We start from the raw sequence: 23,358 nt of genomic DNA, 5'->3' as shown, positions 1-23,358 counted from the left end.
GAATAAAGTGAAGAAACACTGAATACTGCAATCCATTGAGGACAGATAATATCACTGAGTGCCCCAAGAGAACTCCCACAAAATTATAGCATATCTTGGGAAACTGATATTTTATTTAAACCCATAAATGTAAAGAAAACACTGCTGATTAAAATAATACTCAGCACAACTGAAAGGCTTAGGTTCACACTGAATCACCGGACGCACAATTGTGGTGTTTTAGGTAAATATTGAAAAACATCAAAGCAATGCTACTATGCGGCACAGTGGCGCAGTGCTTAGCATTGCTATTCCACAGTGTTGGGTTCAATTCCTGGGGTGCTGTCTGCACGGAGTTTGTATGTTCTCCCTGTGCTCGTGTGGGTTTCCTGGTTTCCTCCCTCAGTCTTAAGATGTGCAGGTAGGTTAATTGGCTATTGTGAAAATTGGCCCTGGTGTGAGTGTGCATGTCTGTGTTTGTCTGCCCTGTGATGGACTGGTGTTCTCTCCTGGGTCTAGCCTGCCTTACGTCCTTAGGGTTAGGCTCCAGCTCCCCACGTGACCAAGTACTGGATAAGTGGATTAGAAGTTGGATGAATAAAGACGCTCAGGTAAATATGGCAGATTTACCATAAACTCTATCCACTTTGGTGGATCATCTGCTGTAGTACTGGAATCATGGAAAATCTGCAATGAAAAACAATCTTATTACGTAATTGTGTAATAAAACTAATAGTTTCAGTCAGTTCTTGGGGTAAGTACTGAGGTAAACTAAGACTAGTGGCTGAGTGAGCTCTAGACAAGTGAATACTGTAAACCAAAGAGAAAATAAGGATTCCACTGCACAACAGTGCTCAGAGATGATCATTCCTTCTCCAGCAATAAGCCCGTGCAGTGGCTACACACTTACAGACTTACTGGGGGGGATATCACTGAAAATCACTGATTTAAAGACATCTATGTGAATATCTGGAAACATCTGAGCTGTTGTGAAAGAGGCCCAGAGTATACAGAGCATACCGGTTATCAAAGACACATGTTTTCTAATTTATGGAAGTTCCCTTTTATAAATTAGGTACAATAGTGCTCCACACATTTCCCAGTGTGTGGAGGAGTATTGTATTGTGTTGTGTTTGCTGACTACAGACAGCATGGTCACCACCCCAGAAATAGATCCCGCAGTCTGGCCATGCCTTAAATACACATTCTCCTGCAGCGCAAAGCAGAGGAAATCATTGTTTTTGCAACCGTAACATAATCAGTAAACTATTTTTATTTATCAGTTTAATTTTCCTCAGATTATTCTGTAATACCCACTCTTTCAGTAATGATTTAGATCACTATATTATTTACCAACATTTTGCAAAACAGCACTTTTTAAATGGAGTATATTATAGTTTTATCGTTTGCAATTTCCACCACACCTCAGTGTTTATTCTGCATATTTTCAATTATTGAACCAATTTTTAAACCATTGTTACCCTCCTTTATATAACAAAAGTTCAATATTCCTTGAACAACCCCCACTCATAAATCAAGTTTTATATATATGCTCTCTTAACTTATTAGGACATGAATTTATACCATCAGCTTACTGGTTATTTTTATTGTAGGATTTCAGTAGAGTTTTTCTCATTTTATGGACTAAAAACAGTATATGAGATCAGCAGTGATCTGTTCATGGGCATACTGGGGTAAAAAAAACAGTCTCATAGATGTCCTTGGGAAGTTTCTTAAAAATTATTATTTGTAACTTTGTAGTAATAAATAAGTAATTTGTGTATTTGCAATAAATGTCAGTAGACGGTACAGTGAGTTGATGATCTTTGACATTTTGGCATGATGCTGTGAACTGTTCTGATTCTGCCTCGTAGAGTGTATAGCTGAGTAAACAAGATGCACCATTACAAAACCAAGTGTGTAACCAAACTGATTTACTCTGTATAGACAGTATAGTATAGTGTGTCCTGAATTTTAGTAAAGGGAACTTCTTTAAGATAAGATATAATATCACTTTATTAGCCATATACAATTTCTTGTATATGGAATTTGTCTTTTCACATACCCAACTTGCTCTCCATGAGACCCACAGACAGGTAGAGAGGCTTGGGGTCAGAGCGCAGGGTCAGCCATTAATACGGCGCCCCTGGAGCAGTTGGGGTTAAGGGCCTAGCTCAGGGGCCCAGCGGAGTAGGGTTCCTCTGCCTGCCGGGGGATTTGAACCAGGAACCTTCCAGCCACAGGCGCAGATCCTTAGCCACAGTGCCTTTAGCAGTAGATACCACTAGATATGAAAATAGAAGAAGATCTAATAAAATTTAAACTACTGCCCGTGTAGGTTAGGTGTTTATACTGTAGTCACTAGCAAAAGGATAATACTAGGAATCTGTAATGAATTTCTTTTTCAGATGTGGAGTTATTACACAGTGGTTGACACAGTGACTGTGGACTTTTTCTCTGAGAATGACTGTGAAGCTTCCTGCTGTTTCTTCAGCATCTGAGTCGAAGGTGTGAAGTCACTGAAGTCTGGCTGAGCTTTTTCATTTTGACCTTCATGGGACAGCAGTTGTCAGTGCATCTTGGAAATTTCCATTGTTGGGTTGTTCAGCTAACTTTGAGATTCACAGTGCCGATAAGATCCCTGAGAATAGAGAAAACTCATTAAGTGTATTGATACAGAAAGATATAGAAGTATATATATTTTTTATTAATCTAAATGTAGAACAGAAAAGGTTAAAAGAGTATTTTTATTAGAATATCACTATCTGCACAAATGAGCCTCTTCCTTATTTTTAAGATGTTCATGGTTCATGTTTTTTAAACGTTAGTGGATTTTGTAAATGTCAGCCAGGGTAAACTGCTAACAGACTGCAGAGGCTGCTGAAAACCTTTTAAGGCCATTTCTGTGTCCTGTGAAACTGCTGTGCATCTTGTGAGATTTGCACAAGCATGCACAGAAAGGTAGCTTGGTTGGAGATTTGAAACCTTCAGCTGGTTTTCTTTACACAATTCATGACAGAACACCTAAGTAAAAGACAATACACCATCATAATACTGTACATGCCATCCCCTAGGGCTTGGTTGGGCTGTATGCAGTGTTTGCCCACAAAAGAAGGTACTAAAGCATAACTGACTATATATTAGCATTAAAAGATTAAACAACTGGTGAAAACAGTGCTGATTACAGTCATGTTCTTCCACACTAAATGTCAAGGGCATGCTGTTGATGACAGAAGAACAGCACATCCGTTTTAACTCTTAACTCACAAGAAAGATTATTTTGTCTTAATCACAATTGAGCACTCTCATTTACTGTATGCCTATGGTATGAGAAAGTGAAGACAACTAAGAGGAAGGACAGAAAAGGTATATTAAACCAAGAACAATGTCTCCATATACCATATTTGTGGATCTGATTTGGTATACATTTTTTAGAACATTTATTAAGTAGACATATTGGCAGTAACAGACTGGTAGTGCCATTCCTGTACTTACACAGGCTGTAACAGCCCTGTGCTAAAAGTGTTTCTGGTGTCAAGCAGACAGCTTGATGAAGGCTTTAATCGACAGGTTGTGGAATATAATGGGATCAAATGAATTGCTGTGATACGTCATCCATGTATTCCAGGCATTTAAATAGGTTGATAACGTGGAGATCAGAAGCCAGAGGCTTACAAAGGCCTTTTTCTTCAGAGCTAGGGAGGCAATTACATTTTTCACTGGAAATAATGGAGTCCTGTACTCTCTATCAGTTACTTGTCTCCCTGGGTGAAGTATGTGAAGAGAAAGTGCACACTTGATATTGTGTTGTAATGTTCTCAATGAGCGTTTTATGACTATGTAACAGTTTTTAAGGTTTTGCTGCACTTAATAATTTTTTATCACTCCTTTTGACTTTATGGCAATTTCATCACATCAGTTTATTTTTATGGCAGTGATAATCCATCCATCCATTTTCTGAACTGTTTAATCCAATACAGGGTAGTGAGGGCATGTTTACCCTTAAAAGGTTTGAATGTATTTGAAAAAGAAGCAAAGCCTTTGAAAATGACTGTCAGGTTTTGTTTCAGACAGAATTAGACAACACAGCTGAGGATCAGAAACAATCTCATCCAATAGAAGATTGGTTTGGATTACGGCTGAAGGGCTTATGACAAAACCTTCATAACAATCAGAGTTACAATATGTTTCTGTTGACTTGATAGTGGAGTGGCGGGAGCTCTGCTGTTTAAGTTGTTAAAGCGCATATGGAAAAACACAAACGTTGTGTTGCAAATGATTATCCTTTTGAATCAAACCCATTTTTTTTTGGTATTCATGTTTCTTACTACTCTTTGAAATTACATATGAAAAATGGGATGCCACTGTGGCATTGTGTTTAACATTGCCTCACCAGTGCTGCGTGTGATTCTAGTCTGTGGCACATTCTGTGTGGAGTTTGCATGATCTCTCCATATTATTATTGTGGTTTTTTTTCAAGTGCCCAGTTTTTCTTTAGCTTCCCAAAGACATGCGGGCTAGGCTAATTAGTGTCTCTAAATGATCCCCGTGCGTGTGCGGTGTGTGATAGATGTGAAGTGTCTTGTTAGGGCTGTAGTTCTGCCTTGATTCCTATGATTTGAAGATATATGTTGGGTTGCTGAGACCATTAAGGAGAATAAGTGGATTTCTGATCATGGCTGGACAGATATATCAAAGCTGTAGGGTAGCTGTTACCCAGGCTACAGTCGTTTCACTTGGATCATTAGTTTTTAAGAGAAACTCACAAATGATTATTTAATTTTATATTATTTAAGTATTAAAGTTATTTAAGTATTGTTACAAAAATACATCTAGCATTTTATTGTTATCAAAACAATGCACTAACAAAAACAAATATAAATACAAAAATGGGAGACACATATTCAAATCAGTGTTATGTACTCTGAAAAGCAGGTACAATAGTGCTAATTTGGTTACTCAGTGTGCTTGTTATTTCATAATAGAGACAGACGCTGCCCAGATCTCTTGGCTGCTGATGTCATCAGGTAAAGCTAGAGATGTCATCAGGCTAGAGAACTTGAATTCATTGTAGGCTTTAACAGATTTGTATGCCCTGGGTTTTCCAGTGACGCTTTTTCAGTCAATATCTTTAAAACCAAGAACAGAAATCGAAATTTGCTAATGTATGTACATGTTTCACACTTCCCTTTCTCCTTGTTCATTTTGGCTTTTTCCTCATTTGTATGCTACCCGTGATTTGTAATACGCAAGTTAATTATCTGTGACTCCATTAGACTTATTTGCCTTAAAAAATTAACTGCAATTAAAGGGAAGGGTCAGAGTATAAGTGGGTGATTAGTTTTTTTACATTCCAGTTTTTCTAGTAAATGTGCTTTATTATCATTAAAATATTATGAAATGTGTCATTGTGTTTGTTTTTTAGACACTACCCAAAGCAGTCTTTCACCATAGTGGCTGACACACCAGAGAACTTGCGTCTGAAGCAGCAGAGTGAATTGCAGAGTCAGGTACCTTTACCTCTATTATTATTATATATTAGTATTAATTCTGTTGTTCGTACTGTTTAAATGGTGTTGATGTCATCACTGTTATGAGATATTAAACCATATTATGCTGTATCATTATACATTAGTATCTTCGTGGAGAATAATCTCTTATGTTCAGAAACACGATACATTTAGTTTAAGAAACACATTATTGAAGTCTAATGAACTTCCTAATAGAGTTATATATTTTAGTCTCAGAATTTGGGTCTTTATATAACATGATTAAAAAAGTATATATGATAGAAAAATTAAAGTACTTGCAGTGTGGTATAGTTACAATGATTGTAGGCTCAAAAGTGGGACGTTGTGGGTCAAAATCCTGGATAAGGCACTATTTTATTATCCATCCAGGAAGGATTTCTTTTCTGCTAGACAGTGTTAGGATAGCTAATAATGTTAGTGATCACCCTGGTTCCAGTGTCCTGTCTGACACCACATTCGACTGTTATAGATGCTGTTGTCAGGCCAATTAGTGATAGAACTGCAATGTCTGGCACAAAGACTGAGGTTTGTGGAGTTTGAGGCCTTTCTGTAGCTAATTACTCACTCCTCAGCATCACGTCTACTTTGGACAGCAAATGGAAGCATGTCACAAGTGAATTACACACACCTCCAAAAAGTGTTATTAAACCAAAGAGTGCAGGTTAAATGTAAATATACAGTAAATTTGTCTTTAGAAAATTGTTTTAATTATTACATCAAAAACATAAAGTTAAGAGTAAACATTTTGATAGGGAAAGAAACAGCAATAAAGGCAACATTCGGTTTTTAGTGAATTTCACCTGCAGTGAGTCAGGTCTTTGAATCAGTGAAAATAGGATTATCTGTTTCATTAGGTCCTGATCCACATCCTCTGTGACCAACATTGACTAATACATTATGTCAATGCTTCCATCTTTCCATTTTGTAACTGCTTACTCCTGGTGAGGGTTGGTGTGGCAACAGGCTGAGCAGGGCATCCCAGAATTCACTTTACCCAGAAACCCTCCCAGCTCCTTCCAAGGGGCTTCCAGACTAGCCAAGAGAGATATAAACCCCCCAGCATGTCCTGGGTCTGCCCTGGTGTCTCTTCCCAGTGGCCTGTGCCCGAGGGGCATCCTCAACAAATGTCACAGCCACTTCAACTGGCCCCTCTCGATCCAGAGGAGCAGCGACTATCACCCTGTCACCCTACGGATGTACATAATACATAATTAATTATGTGTTTATTGTGATAGTAAAAGTGTATTTTTTGTACAAATCAGTAAAAGTCTGCAGGTAAATGCATTGTTCAACAAACGGAACAATTCTTGGTCACAGAATATGGGATTTTCTCTGATAAATCAAAGTTTAATCTGAGCTGTGCTGATAGCCGGCTCCATGTTTATTAATACCAGGATGAGCGATTTGCATAGAACTTTGATTTGGAGTAGGAGGAGTGCTGGTGTTGCTCAGTTTCTTATGATACAGAGTACTCTTAATGCCCAATGCCTTGTGGACAATATCTTGTAACCAATCGTCCTTCCACTTTAGTGCAGCCTAGTGGACACAGAAGCTCATTTTCAACACAAGCTATTTTGCAATAGTCTTTGAGCTGAATAATGTTCTGAGAATTCTGCAGTGATTCAAACTCCTCTTGTTGTGTTCGTGAAACCTTTCCTGTGGGGTGTCAAGCGACTGTCTTGTATTTGTTTTGTGTTATTAAGAGAGATGAGATTTGCTGTAATTGCTCTACATAACGAGATAGAAAATGCTGTGGCAGATTTGGACTGTTATGCACTGCTCTGAGTGAGAGTGCATATGTGTTTGTACAGGGAAGGTTCTAATAAACTTCAGTCTAAACTCACTGCATTGCCGAATAAGAAGATACCCGTTTGAGCAAAGTTACAAATATACATAGATATGCAGTCTAATAATATATATTAAATATTCTAGTAATATATTACTTAGCTGGTTAGAAGGTTTTCACTGATGTACAATTATTGGACAGAATTTGTAAAGTTTAGTATATGAAATCAAACCACTGTAACTGATAAATCTCTAAAACAGCTAAAGGTAAAACCTGGTGTTGACTTTTAATGTTATAAATGATTTCTGTTCCCTGTGCATGTTATGAAGATAACCTTATACTGACTATGACCCCAACTACAGCCTGCCTCAAATTTGTACAACTATATTTTAGTAGACTGCCCTGCTGTTCTGTGGAATGAAATAGAAGAGGACTCATATCACCAAAAGACAAGTGACTTAAAGCACACTTCCAAGAAAAGCCAAAATATGCTTATCAAAACAGACATTGATATGTAATTTTCTTCTGAAACAATTTTAATGCTGTTTAGAAGGTGAGATCGTATTGTGTTCATTTTTCTAGAGAGAATGTAGACTTTGAACCTTAAGTATTGAAGTATTAAGCAAATTGTTTTTATGCAGAAAATCTTACCCCAAACATAAATAGTCCTTAACATTTTTGGCCCAAAGCGTAATTGGTAATTGGTGCTTGAAGCATTTTTACTTGCACAGGGAACCTTTCTGCACCCAGCTAATCCAAGCTGCAGTCAACCAGCCAATAATGACCATCTGTCAAAAAGGCTACATGCTTTGGGGACACATGTTCCATACACAAGATTTGAACACTTGAGCACAGGGGGCAATAAAGTCTGGGAAAAACAACTAATAATTCAAATTCATATCGTCTTAGAAGATGCAAAAGAACAAAGAAACAATCTGTATATTTGCATAATTGTCTACAGTGTTTAGAGTTGCACTCTATCCTGCAAATATAGTTATCCATTCTGAACAACTGCGCATTATCACTGTTGATCACTGACAGGATATAAGCTAGCACTGCTATATTAAGATACTCCTAAATACACAGGACTGCCTAATTTGCTTATAAAAACATCAAAAGCATTTACTGAATCCCAGTAACAAAGGGCACTAGGCAGGACAGGAAGCACATCACTACACTCCATATGGATGGGAAATCAGCTTGTCACTGGATCATGGAGAAATAGGCAGTACAGAATAGAATAACTAATTTCAATGAATACAAATGTATACTCCCCAATATGGAGTTTTTCAAACTTTCCTGTTTTTTCAAGCCTTTTTAAAGAAAATAAAGGCACTCCCAAATAAGTGTTAAATGTAAGTTTGCTATTATTATAACTGCCGGTCAACAAATATACTGTACTGTAAGCACTGTCAGAGCATATCAACACTGTGAGAATTCCGATTTTATACACTGGTAGATTGAAAGTGAAATTTGTATCTTGGTATCCTCTGGACAGCCTCTGAGCACTCCCAGGGGACCCCTGGTTGACATCACTCTTAATACATAATGTGGCAGAAGGGACCATAAAATGGGAAAAATGACAGAGAAATGAGGCAGATCATTTCCTCAGCCAAAACAGGAAATTCATTCTCACAAGGCAATTAAGGAAACCAGCCTCCACACATGGAGTTGCCAGTATCAACCACAAGGGGTGAGGATCAAGAAAGCTGGAATAATAATAGATCTCGATTGATCCAAACTTCCAAACATGACACTCTGGACTCCCAACACTTTTTCTGATATGAAACGAGTCTCAACCAAAAATTCCCATGGAGTTGTGCCTGGTTTTAATGAGAGGTTTATTTTACAGACTGACATGGATCATGGAACATGGAAGATGGATCAGAGCAGAGTGATCCCAAATGAGAGATGGAACTAATTGCTAACTCCTGTATCTCAGCTGTTAGTTTCTGCTAAGACACCACAACTGTACCGAGGTGCAGAAAGAGTGCCAGAGTGATGGGTTCTTGCCCTATAACCTTACAGGTACTTTGTAAAGCACAGGGCTGGGGTGTCCCCTGTGAAAGCAGATGTCTTATTTACAATTCAGTGATGGGTGGTCTAAGCTGTATATGGAGAAGATATGTGACTAGAAAACTGTGAAAATACCTGATGTTTTGTCATTAACAATACTGGCATTTTCCCAAGACAATGAAAGAAACAAGCCTCCATCCATGGTTGAGATCAAGTGCTGAAGATAAAATTGAGAACAGAAGCTAGGAACAGCATCAGGTTGGCCCAGAGGTTTGAAGGTCAAAACGAGTGAGAGAAAGTTTGACCTGCAGATATGATGCAGAAACTCCAGGAAGCCCTCCTGTAAAGCTAAGAGTGTGAATCTAATACTCAGAGGAGACTTTGCATAATGTCATCAAAGTAAATGCATCATACTGTACCTTTTGGACCAGAGATCCTAAATCTGTGGTAGCTTAAAGATAAAAAGGGCACAGGTAAAAGTGTAGGACAAAGTGAAAAAGTAAATAGAAAACTATCTAGCCTACTCTGGTAACTGAACTAAAAAAAGTTTGAGTGTTCACAGTATGCGTTTTCTACATATTGTGGAGAATTCTAGAAATTTTAGTGAAATCTTACTAAGAAGGGAATACCCACTTGAAAAGAAAATATAATATTAGATACATTACTGACATTATAGCTTAGTTACTATTAATATTAGTATAATCTCTTGTAAATAGAGTGTACATTTCACTTTCTGTCAGGAGATTGAAGGCAGCATTCACACAGACAAAACAGATGTCAAAATCTGAGAGAAGACAGCAGCTGTCTTCTCCCAGATTCTAATCAGACTGAAAAAGTGTAGAGGAGTAGCGTACAGTAAACAAGTTACCAAGGAAACAAGGAATGAGTTAATAAGATAGGATCATCATATTTGCCCTTCACAAGGAATGGAATCCAGAGAAGAAAATTGTGAAAAAAACATTTACATCATAGAATGCAGATTCTTCATACTAAGGAAATTATGGTTAGTAAGAACCAAAGTAGCTGACACTGTAAATGAGGAAAGCAACTAAAACTGACTTTCTAAACATCTAAGACTAATCACCTCTAGTTCAACACACAGATAAGTGACAATCTCAATTCTTAAGAATATTACAGACTGATCAGACATGTTTGAACAAAGAAAGCTAGGTAACAGGTGTACAAATGCTGTGTAGTTCCTGCAATATTCCCTGTTGCTGACTTGAGGGTCTAGAATTGTTTTATCAGTGCACAAGCTGGTTATAGAAGCAAAACAGAAGTTGCTTTCGAACAGAAGTACAAATAACAGGAGGCTATTTAACCTATCTAGTTTGTTTTGTTTGCGAATGTCAATTTGTTATTCCATTATTCATTGTCAAGCTGGTGTGAGTCAAGATGACTTGTGGGTAAAGAGTTTGTTTTCAGTTTGCTAATGATGGAGAACACACAGCAAGATTCAGTATAAATTACAAAATCGTATTAAAAAAAATCTTGCATAAAAGAAGGATAAAGTCTTTTGAAACCAATGCACCAATGCAATATGCCCATGGCTAATAGAATCAGGAACTGAGCAGTGCATTTAAAAATACTACAGCCAATATAACTGTCAGGGCAGGTAACATTAACTAAATAAATACAAATTCAAAAAGAATATATGGCATATGTTGCATAGAATATCTAGGATATGTGCATAAGTGCATATACAGTACACACAACCTCTTAATAAGAGTATAGTTTGATGAGAAATCATTTTAGTAAAAACTAGTCATCCTCTCGTGCTTTTAAAAATGTGGAGATTATAAACATTTTTTCATACAGATCAGATTCATAAAGAGAATTGTTTTCTAAGATTAAAATTGGATTTGTATTGATTTGTAAAAGTTTGTTGTATTTATACAGTATAGTATTTTTCATTCTACTGGATATCAAGGTTATGACTGAGGACCCACATCATTCACGACGAATAATGTTCCACCCACGATTTATATTGTATCTTCAACCATCCATTTTCTAACCACTTTTCTGAATCTGAGGAGCCTAATTGAGCACATATAGTATGTATCCTTTTAAAAACATTTCAGGTACAGTTAAATACCATTTGCCTGTCTTTTACAAAATCTCTCCCTTTACCTTTACTGAGCTGCATCAAACATATTATTAAGTTACAGTGCTGATGCTTCAACTACCTAGTTTTAAAGTCTGACAGCAGGATTAATCCAGCAAGACTCCTTAGGCAGAGTTTAGGAAGCAGTAACTGTACTATTTATGTTAAAGCACCATTCTCTGACTCCACTGTAGCATACTGTATATTGACTTAAAATATTAAGGTGTAGATTAGTTACCAAAGACCCTGGAATCCACAGGTCTGGGAAGAACATCATAACATCTGTCCAGCAGAAGTCAGCAACAAAATTTCAGTTTTTAATGAAATAAGACAAAGCACTAAGTGAGCCTGCTGTTTTGTCCTGCACTGCATGGACTGAGGCATCAGTTTTCATGTCATGTCAAGACAACGATCTTCAGATAATTCAATAGCTGGTGGTTAAATAATGAAGTTCACTTACTGTACTTCCCCTCAGAACTGATTCACACACAATAATATACTTTCATTCTAATTCTATATAAATCTGAACCTAGTTGATGTCTTGCTCTCTGAGCCTGCATTCGATCAAGTTTTATTTTACTCCACATCGATCTTATACTGTACATTGCTATTGAAACACTGCAGTGTGGAGAGATTTCATTAATAGATGCTACCTGCAGCCTTTTAACAATTAGAAGCCTTATGCATTATGTAGGTTTGTGTATAAACACTCAGAAAATAGACATTGTCAAAATATGTCTATGGCCTCTTCTCATTTACATTATAACCTGCCTTAAGTTCTTAAATAAATAAAAACAACACCATACATGAGTGCGTAACAGACTGTATGGTCAGTTGAGAAAGGCAGGCAGCTGTCAGCTCTGCAGTATTCACAGAGATCAAGCTGGTTTTAGCGCCTGATAAATGGAATTGGGCTGGTGTGTTAGTGTGAGATTCTTCCCTTGTAGTATAGCCAGGAACCGTGAGAGATCAAAACCTGGCAATAAGGGCAAATTCTGAGCACATAAAACTAGCCTTGAACCAATATTTTGCCCAGTCTTAAAAACTGTCTATGTGCAGCTCATTGTATAAATAACCTGTGTTGCTCCAGGTGGAGTGGGTGTAGAAAGGTGTTTTGCATGGTTTTTATCAAGAGATATCTCCAAAGCTTGTGACATAGTATATAATCAGAATAGTTCGAACAATGGCAGGAGTTTGGAGTCTAGTGTTTAGTTCTGTAGGTGTGTAGCTGGAAGGTTGTGTTTTCAAATCCTGTGGCAACTCCTTTTGTTGTGGCCATGTGCATTGTCCTCTAATTAGAGAGAAGGCCAGCTGCATTAAAACAGGATTAGAGTGTCCACTGCTTTTTATATGCTTAATTCTTTCCTCTTCTTTTAAATTTCCTGTAGTAAAAATAGGTATGATAGTTGCAGTAGCCTCTAGCATTAGTCTAGTGATGTTTTAAATTAAAGCTGTTGAATTAAAGTTGTACCCTTGCGTTATTTTTAACTTACATTATATTAAATATTGTGAAAAGGCTTAATGTGGCATATCTGTGTGGTTTATCTAATACCAGACTCAACTCGGAATGCAGGATGCGCCCTCCATCTTGGTGATTTTTGGATCTAATCTAGTCAGTCATCTTGCAGTGGTACAGTACTATTTTAGCATTGTGTCAGTTCTCATTCAAGTTGTGGTGTTTACATCGAAAACCCGACCTGCATGGTGGAATTGGCTTGCAGAGTAAAAAAAAAATAGAAAAAAGGCTTGGTCTCACTGCCAAATTTTGAATTTGAGTTTTAACATGTTCTATTCCAGTCTCATTCTTACATATTCATTCTTGGTGTTTTGAACTACCTCTGAATTACAGTGTCATTATCAAAGGCAATTAATAACTAAGCTGCTAATTACTACATTACAAAGCTAAAACTAATGTGATGTTTTCTGCAGTTGAAGTAAAATACACATTTTATTGTGCTGTTTGGGGAAAAAAAGATTACTTTAATCCAAAATCAGAATGATGTGGCTAAACTGCCTCCATGCCTTAACTTGGAATGCTGAAGGCTTTCCAGTGCATCTTTTGAGTTGTTTTCTTACTAGGAGCAAAACAATATAACTTTTAAAAAAAAAATTAATTTCTACTTCTCAGATATGTTGTTCTATTTGCAGAATACTTCCTGAAAGCAGACCGTAGCAAATAGTTAATCATATATCCAAAATATAGGTGATGCTTTCTTGTAGCCAAATATACAGGGTTGAACTGGAAAGACAATTAAGAATTAGTCATTGTTCTCCGAGTGAGTTTCTGACCCTGGGCTCTTCAGGCAACTCTTCTCAATAATTACCATTCGTAGGTTCTCTTTTCTTTTGCTCTCATCAATCCCCTGCACAGTCTCAGAGCTCTTTAGAATTTCATTTCCCTGTGGATTGATCGCCTTGGCCGAGGGGCCTGTTCAGTGAGTTTACATGAATGACTTCACTTGTTGTCTGGCTGTCATGGTCCAAGCGTGGCCCTACTGCCCCACAGCCACCATCTGTGCCTATACAGTCTGGATGGATTTGAGCAATCAGGAAATAAATGGCTGCATTATGCTATCAGCTACAACAGTGACTGTTACATGTTATCTTAATAACCCTCAATATTATGCTGAAATATAATTCTTATTAGTTGTCTGACTTGAAACTTTCACATTTCATAGCTGTTTTTCTTTCAGTTTTAGACCTGAACCAGGCCTCTGCTGTGTTTTGTTGTAGAGATATAATAAAATGTTTAAGGGGTCGGAAATTCCAGGCAGAAATTGGCTCTGGAGGGCAGGACCAAAAAGAGGTTAAACCCGATATGCTATGTTCCTATATGACTTGTCAGTGGTGAATCACAGTTACAGACGGTACACCAAAGTATTTTTCAAATGCTAAACAGAAACAGTAGCAAGGGGAATTTTGAATGAAGCCTGAATACTTTCATCATCATCAAGATGTCAAACAGTTACGTTAGTCATGAGTCATTAATTTAGTTAGCAGTGTATCGGGAACTGGGTGGTATGGTGGCACAGTTGTTAGCATTGCTTCCTTGCAGCGCTGGGGCCCTGGGTTCAATTCCAGACCCTTTGGTGTGGAGTTTGTATGTTCTTCTTGTGCTTGTGAGGATTCCTTTTAGATGCTCTGGATTCCTCCAGCAGTTATAATTTAATTTTATTTTTATTGGAGAAACAGAATGATATATTTAATCCTGCCGATATAAATGAGGGGAAACCTGATTCCAGTTGAGCAGAACGTAAGGTCTTGCCATCAGCGCAGTTAAATCCAATGTGCCTGACTGTACCCTGATTAAAGGGATGTCCCACGTGCTGTTAAAAAAGTAATTTTAAGGGAAACTCAATAGATGGGTGGGATCCTTTAAAGAATCAATCAACAATACATTTAAAAATGGAACCAGACAGCAAAAGAAATAATTATATTAAAGTTGGATCTGGTGTCTTTCCTGTTGACTGAGTCTTTTTAAGCCGTCTTGGATACCTTGGTAGTCATCCAAGAGTCCTATATTCTAATATCATGTTGAAATTATATTGTGAAGTACAGTACGTCTCCAATACGTTTTTAAACAGGCGAGTGCTCATTTCTTTCATATTCCTGAAGCAAGAATTGGGTCTGGGGGGAGTCTGACATTTCCTGTTCATTCTGTATTATCTTTGGTCTTTTCTCTTTGTGGAAAAAGGAAGCACTTCTGCAGATATAAAGGTTGTTACGATGGAGGAAATGGAGACCTTAAAAGTGTTAAATCTACTGCACACACTCCATTGCCAATATCCATTCATTCTGAAATTGGTATGAGGCTGAAAGGTTAAGAAATAGACATAATAATCACCTTGCACTTTCAAAAAAATTATTATGCCCCTTGAGTACATTTTGAGCCTGCTGCTTTCAGAAAAGTGATGTGAAAATTACATGGTAAGGAGCCATTGTCCATCGTTTTCTGACAACCTTGGGTGTCTAAATAGGGTCTTTGTCTTTTAGCTTCGACATAAATTCATTTAATAGCAGAGTTATCTTTTGTTTAAAAGTGCTGAAAACTATGGGGCAAAATTAAAAAGAAATTGAGCATTAAGGTGGGATTTCAATTTGTAGTATGGGTTTTATTGAACTTTTAATAATCTAGTCATCTTTGTAGTCTTTGTTACAGAATTGTTAAAACAACTGCCTGTAGCACTGTTTGAATATTTTTAGGGAATTAATTCTGCAGTGTAAGTGATAATAGAAGAGAGTACTGTCTCTCAGTTATGTCCAACAGGAATAACTTCCATGTTTAAGACAATAAAGACTAGTTGAAGGATGACATCTTTCCTTAGCAAGGTCCTCTATGATTTTAACAGTCGCAGAAGGCTTCTGAAATTTAAATGAGTCCTGAACAGAAAAAGGCAGTAAAACTATTTTTACTGTATATTGTGTAGAAAAATCAAAATTGTGTCAGCAAACTTTTACTACAGTTGGACACAGATAAAAAGTGGAGCCGCACACGTCTGATTTTGGTTGGCTCCAGAGACTTGAAATTTTCTTTTCACTTATGTCCTTCTTAATTTAAACAATTATTGGCTTGACTGGACCAATTAATTATCTGTTTCCAGTTCTTACAACTCGAATACACCTGTCAAGCGTTGTGTGTTATAACCCTCCAGCAGCAAGCTGTGATGTCCTTTTATAGAGCATTAGAAATGTCAGTTATTGATAATGTACTGTATATTTAAAGTAGCTTTTCATTTTTGGCCTTGCATTAAAGTATTCAAAGTTTTTAATATTGACTTAAAAGTCCACCATGAGATTAATTTGTTTCGTTCACTGTCTATAATCTCAAGGTCACTGAACATTTATCAAATATAAAAGATTAAAAGGTTTACAGTACAACTGTATGAGATAACGGGTAGGGCTCTGGATTTATAATCAGAACGCTGGGGATTCAAATTTATTTGGGGGCACATCTGTTGTATCCTTGGGCAATGTTCTTTGATAGGATGTCTTTGATAAAATGTGCTCCTGTATTAATGTGAGTTAGTAATAATGAAGAGCTATTGTTCATTGGAATTAAATAACTCATAAATCAATGTCAGTGTAGAGTTTGCTAGCATCCGTTGATGTTGTGATGAAAGAGTTGATGTTTTTCATAACTTAGAAATCACCCACCAAATTTAGAATGGCCAGGGTTATTTCATCTCGGCTCAAAGTGATGACCGCTGTACCCAATGAGCTGTTCCACAGTGATGAACAGGAAGCTCAATTGATCAGCAATGTCTGGAACTCAACCTTGACTCAGATTGAGCGTTTTTACCAATTGAGTCACTTAATAAGATGATCATCTAATATAGATAGGCGCTTAGTTATTTAAAGAACATACTGTACATCGCATGATATTTATAAAGCAACAAGTCATACAAATAAGGCAAGGCTGTGAATTTTATTGTCTTTTTTAATACCTCATTAGGATTAAAGATTAGAATGTCCAATTCTTTTGGGAGTGTAGGGTGAACCTGAAAGTTAACAATTAATTGGCAATTGTGTAAAATGAACTTGGTATGGACTGAAAATAGACAATGGTTTCCACATAACATAAGCTAAGGATAATTACACCCCCAAAATTAATCCAATAGGGCAGTACCTGCTGCATTGTATTGGTCACAATGGATAGTATCAAAGGCTGCCATCTAGCCCATTCATTCCCACAATATTCCGACAGAGTCAAGGATTTAAAATGTGCGTCTTAACCACAAGATCACTAGAAGTGCTTATAAAACAATAAATATAAAAATGCTCGTTTGTGAAGCAGACCTGACTGCATAATACAGTATAATCTATTTTCCTGACCGTACCATTCTTTGTTACAGCAGATTTACTTCAGACCTTCTTAACAGCTAATGAATTGTTGGTCTGTGAATATGTGGGGTTTTTCTCTTTGTTTGGAATCACTGGGTGGAGAATGTGGGGATCAAATTGGCAACTATGTAAACAAATCTATGTTAAATTATTAGATTATAAGTATCCATCCATTCAGCGGCTTCTTATAATTGAGGGTTGCGGGGGAGCTAGAGCCTATCCCAGCAAGCAACGGGCACAAAGCAGAGTCCACCCTGGATGGGACACCACTGTGGAAAAAACACAAGCACTGACATATCCAATTTTCCCAGAAGCCAATTAACCTTTCAGTACGTCTTTGAACAGTTGGGGAAAAACTGCTGCAAACCCATGTGAACACAGGGAGAACATACAAACTCCACACAGATAATTGAACCCAACTGAAATTGAACTGAAGGACCTAGCACTGCAAGGCAGCAATACTGGCCACTGCACCACCATGCTGTTTGTGTTAAAATGATATAATAACAGGATGGGGGAACAGAGATTGTTCCTCCAGTGTGCCCACAGTCAAACCATCTGACTGCAGCTGGAGGAGAGGAGTGTCGTCAGTGCTGCTCTTGCCAGCTTGCAAGTTCCCAGCAGGCCTCTGTGAGTCCTGACATGTGATAAGCTGGCTGTTTCACACAAGCCCAACCCTGGTAGTTCTCAGTCATTTATGCACCTCTTTGGAAATCCCATCACAGTCACTTAAAGTCATGGCTCAAACCTGAACTGATAATATCTGGACTTTAGGGGGAAAAAACACTTTAGATAAGCACATTTACTTGTTGAGCAACTGAGGACCTCTCAATGTAGTGGATTTTAGTGGATTTTAGACTACATAACGAGTGATCTTGAATCTTCAAGATCAAGAAGAAGGGGGTCCTGAGTTGTCTTAAGTAGTGCAAAGTGTTTTTACTATGTGTCCATCAGGACTTGTAGTTGTGTGGACAGTGGTTTTCAGGTTACACATTGCAACCAGGTGACTGTTTTCTCAGGGGCGCATGTCCTGCAAATTTCTATGGCAGTATTCTTTCTATTGATTTTTTTTTATTCAGTGTTCAAAATCAGCCAGTCAGCGCTGAAATGACAGTTCCCAGAGCAGGGCTTTGTGTCTTTGGTTTAAATTAGTGAGCCACCCAATTAATCAATTTCTAGGACCATATATGCCTGCTTTTAGCAATTTAATGGAGAAAAAAATCAAGCACAACATTTCAGGACACATTTTATAAAACTGTTACTGAATTAAACTGTAAATATGTGATATGGTTAAGAAAAAAATATCTTGGAGTGTTTTTGCTTTACAAGCCTGCAAAATGATTTTTCTTTGAACGTGTTCAGAACATGACATATTAAAGAAAAACAGACTTACTCCATTATACATACTAAAACATTTATGCTTCAATTGGATTTTGATGCTAGGGCCAGTAAGAAATACAGGATACAACAGCTTGTTCAGACTGAGTACTTTCATTGGTTCTTAGTATTTACAAGACAAATTTCTTTGCTGTACAGTCCTGGTTGGCTTTAAGCCTCAATTCAGTCATGATGTGCTTCTTATTAATTCTGTTGGCTTGAGCAGTGAGTTATGGTTCTTGAGCAGTAAGTTTCTACAAAGGAGAAAACTGATATATAGCTTGGAGCCCTTGGGTTTTTTGTTTTTCATTTGACATAAACACATTTAAAATATATTAATTGCAACAAATTTATTTACTAATTGTTATACCATACAGCTGTATAGTATGTGTGACTGTATAAATCTACTAAACATTTTTGCTCTAAATTCAAGTCTAATGATAGGAGGTTTGTAAATGTACCCATATTCTATAGGTGGACAGCTGCCTGGGTAGCTGATATTTTGATTCATAATCAATTGTCACTGTTCTGTAAACAGATTTGCGCCCTGCTACCCTTCAGTATTACGCATACCAGTTTATAAATGTTTATGAATGCATTTTAATAAAGCATTAAGAAAAGTGAAAACATAATTACATATTGACCTCATCACACGAAATTTTAAATGCTGTGTAACATATTTGAAGATGTGTGAAATTTATAATAGCATTTTTATTACTCCTAGACATACCGTATAGCAGCAAGCTGCTTAAGAGCTTTAGAAAGCAGAAGAATATGTAGATTTTTTTATTTTAAACAATTTTCTCCAAGTCTTAACCTTTTTTTTTTAGTTTTTTCGAAATATCCCCCTAAATATTAAAACAGAGATATATTTTTTTAAATGATTTCCTAGCCCGTTCAACAGTTTAGTGGTTAATCTGTTGCACATTCTGTACAAAGCATGTACTGGTATGGTCAAACCCATTGAGATGTGAGCCATTCATTAGAATGACATTTAGGTCAGAACCTCTTAGGTTCTGAAAGAGAAAGCCGCATTGTGACAGGATTACTAAAGGCACAGAGGCTGTTGTTGCATGCCACCGCCAGTTTTCTTGAGAGTTGAGTAATATCCACAGCTTTTAACTTGTTTTCCTTTGGCACACAATGGGACTTCCTCATACATTACACATTTTAGTGCAAAAAAAGTGGGCCTACTAAAGGAAACTAAACATTCCCTTGAAATGAATGAGTGGTTCGTTAACTCACTGAAGATTTAAAAGATGTGGCACATTTAGCGTTTGCGTTGCTGTTGATTTAATGTGCATTTGTTCTTGCTTGTTTTATTACAGTAACAAAAGAAAAAGAAGATGGCTCTGTAGAAATGTAATGGTTAATTGTTCTCTCCTTGTCAGGTGAAATATAAGAAAGACTTTGAAGAAAGCAAAGGGAGAGGATTCAGCATTGTCTCAGACACACCAGAGCTCCAAAGACTGCGAAGGACGCAGGAACAGATAAGTAATGTATGCACCGGTTTAATTTTTGCTCGTTTTCTGATTGTGACTGAGAGATATCTTTGTTCATGAAGCAACATGACCGAATATTGCATGATAATGGAGAAAATGCGTGAGTGAGACTGGGTGTCAGCTGAGAGGTGCGTTTGAAGTGGAGTGTAAATTGCATAAATGTGTGTCAAGGGTGCATTTTGATACCCATCTGAGACAAACAGGCTCATCATTTACGTGATACAGAAAGGTGTTTCATTTTTTTTCTTGTCTCATAATTCGCTTTCTCATGCTGTCTTACCAATGTGTACTTCTCTAGCTTTACTTTTCTCTTTTCTCATTTCTGTGTTTATGTATGCTGCCTGCACATTTTTTTTCCCCCACTTGACACATGTTAAACGACACAACATTAAGCCAAAAGGGTGACAACCACGAATAAGTGTCAGATTCAATCAATTTCCCTTGGAGCAAGAAGAAAAATAGAAGGTGAAGTTGGACCCCCATGAACTTTTTGGAACATAAATCTAAAATGAAATTTGCGGTATATTTAAAAAAAAATCAAATCGACCAGATCCTGCAGAGTAAAGCCAATGGCTGGACCATGTCTGAGCTGGGCTCCACAAGAAGACAATGAACATCTTCCAGAAATCCTGTTTTCCTGAAGAGTGCTTTGATACACTGGAGCCTATTCCAGGAGCACAGGGCATGAGGTGTAACTGGGAGCACACAGCAGCTCCCAAATTTCACAATTTGCAAAATTCACTAAAGCAGGGATTATTGATTGTTTACGAGGAAGATGATACAGTGCTTAAAGGTAACTCATTCTGCAAATACATCGTACTATTATTACATAACAAAATAATAGAAATAAAGAGGCTTTCTTTTTTTGATACATTAAGTCCTGTTGCAATCAAATGTTCCTCAATGGACACTTTTGTTTGACAAAGAAATCGTTTTCTGCCCTGGCCGTGTTTGAGCATGTTTTTTTTTAAATCTCTAACCTGCTTTTAAAAGCTATTATTTATATTTTAAATTCAAGAGAAAGGGAAAAATAAACTCTCCAAAAGCTCTCTAATGGGACTTTTTACAACCAGAATTCTGTAGGAACTTTTGGCCACTGTGAATGCAAATAAAGGAAAGCTACATTTCTCATTTACTGGTAACAGGGAGTAGTTCAAAACGCATTTTGAAAGAGAATTTCTAAGTATTTTTGTTTCTCATTTCTTTACCAGACCTCTGAGGTCTGGAAGGCTGCTCAGACACTTTAGGCATGTATCATTTTTTGAAATTATAACAAACATGTTAACAATATTTATAAAAGATAGAATATCGCTGAAAATGTTGGATTCTTTTTAATTAGTTTGAATTATTAATGATCATTCCCCAAAAAATGATAATAACTACCATTATTAAAGGGCACACAGGAGAGAGCAATGGGAAACAGGAGAATTTATACTGTAGACAGTAGCTTTAGCATTGTATTCTTTTTATTTTAGTTTAATTATTATTTACAAACTTTTACCATATGGTACCCGGGAGCTCATTTCCAAAGCAACACATGGATTTGGGAGAGGATTCTCAGACAGGAAGGTAAGAAATTTCATAGTATCCTTATTAACAAATATAATTTCTCTTTCTTTATGTGTACTGTATGTTTTAATTTCTTCAACTGCATCTGTTCCTAGTTGTTCAGCAAATAGTGACCTGCTAACCTTCTGGAGCCAGACAGATCCTTTACCTGCCGAATGAAATGAAATTCCTGTCAATAGCAGGAGGTGAGTGAACCCAGAGAACCCCTTTTGTCTAGAACAGAATCGATCCCCCCTCCTCCCGTGTTAACAATGAGATCGGAGAGCCATTTCGGAGCAAATTCTATCCTGGTATAGGAAATTAATTTGCAACTCAACGGGCAGGAATGATTTTATTAAGAAATCTAGCATTTGACAAAACCGTCAGAGACGTAATTAACAGAAAAAAAAATGGGCCACATGTCCAACATTGAAGTCAATAACAGCTCAGGTTTCTATGAATAAAATATTTCTGAAGTAATTACCCATTGCAGAGTGCAAGGCCGTGTCAATATCATGGTCTGACACTGTCTGGATGAAACATTAAATTTGCAATTCACAAACTGACTCAACAAATGCCCTCCAGAAAAGTATTTTTCAGACAGCTAATCAGTATCTAACTGTTTGGCAATGGGATAGCAGCAGGGATGTCTGCAAATGGCCAAGTAATAACTATGAAGCATGCAGCTATGTACTACGTTTGTGATCTGGGGCCCTTTACAGGAACTGCAGGTTAGCATATTGTGGATTATGATAACACTCAGATACTCTGGTGAATCTTGTATTGGCGCCTCAATCCCCATGTGCTAACTAGATTTATGTTCAGGTGGGTAGCTGCGTCAGCATGCGTAGGCTGCAAAGGAACAAGTAATAGGTTTATTCCATGCTGAAAAAAAGAAGAAAGAGAACACAACGTTTCGGCCGTGGAGCCTTCTTCAGGTGTGAGAGAGACAGGGCAGTAGGCAAAGGTAAAGTAGCGGGAGAACAAAGGTTGGTAGGGAGGAGGAGTGAGAGGCGGGAGCAGGGGACAGAAAGAGAGGCCAGTCAAGAGGTGTGAAGTCAGAATGGGTGCAGAGAGGTGTGAAATGAAACTTCCAATGAAAATTTAAAAGAACAGTAGTCGTTAAGGGAAGGGAGAATGTGTGATCCTAGCTGCAGAATAATTTTAGTTTCGGTGGTCTTTCTGATGTATGAGTTCGGAAAACCGTCTTTGAGAACACAGACGGAGAGATTAGAGTGGTCGTGGCCGTCAGAGGTGAAATGAGAAACAATGGGCTTGGAGAGCCCTGACGTGTTCTCTGAAGCGGTCTCCGAGTCCCCTTCCTGTTTCTCCAATGTAGATAGCTGGGCATTTACTGCAAGAGATACAGTAAATAAGGTTGCTGGAGGTACAAGATGCTGTCTGGGTGATCCGGAATTGTCCTGATGGGCCTTGAATGAGTGTGGTGGTGGCTGTGTACTTGCAAGTGATACAGCGAGCTCTGTTGCAAGGGAAAGTGCCTGGTGTGGATGGTTGTTGAAGGCGGTCAAGGGAGCTGTGAACAAGGAGGTTACGCAGATTAGGTGGTCGGCGATATGAGATGATAGGGCGTTCAGAAAAGAGGGCCCCAATGGAGGGATCATCCTGTAGGATGGAAAAGTTGTGGTTAATGGTCCTGGGGATAGGAAGTGTGTT

The 23,358-nt window shown here is 37.6% G+C and overlaps 1 protein-coding gene and 1 long non-coding RNA gene across 3 annotated transcripts in view; one reads left to right on the top strand and one right to left on the bottom strand.

Annotated features, from left to right (window-relative positions):
* Positions 1-1,351: 1,351 nt before the first annotated feature.
* Positions 1,352-11,838, bottom strand: LOC148657411 (uncharacterized). Its single transcript, XR_015940963.1, has 2 exons — positions 11,655-11,838; positions 1,352-2,620 (listed from the first exon to the last, which is right to left on the bottom strand). It is a non-coding gene; the product is annotated as an uncharacterized LOC148657411 (long non-coding RNA).
* Positions 11,839-20,139: 8,301 nt separating this feature from the next.
* LOC148657410 (uncharacterized) overlaps positions 20,140-23,358 on the top strand; it is a 62,381-nt gene continuing 59,162 nt past the window's right edge. For both annotated transcript variants that reach the window (XM_088643658.1, XM_088643655.1), the window contains exons 1-2: positions 20,140-21,705; positions 21,801-21,890. The gene's annotated coding sequence lies outside the window, so the exon portion shown is untranslated. The remainder of the gene's footprint in view (positions 21,706-21,800; positions 21,891-23,358) is intronic.

Source organism: Lepisosteus platostomus, chromosome 8, assembly GCF_059453375.1.
Source record: "Lepisosteus platostomus isolate fLepPlt1 chromosome 8, fLepPlt1.hap1, whole genome shotgun sequence".
NCBI lineage: Eukaryota > Metazoa > Chordata > Actinopteri > Semionotiformes > Lepisosteidae > Lepisosteus > Lepisosteus platostomus.
Note: the sequence above shows the minus strand (reverse complement) of the source record. Positions and strands in the feature narration are given on the sequence as shown.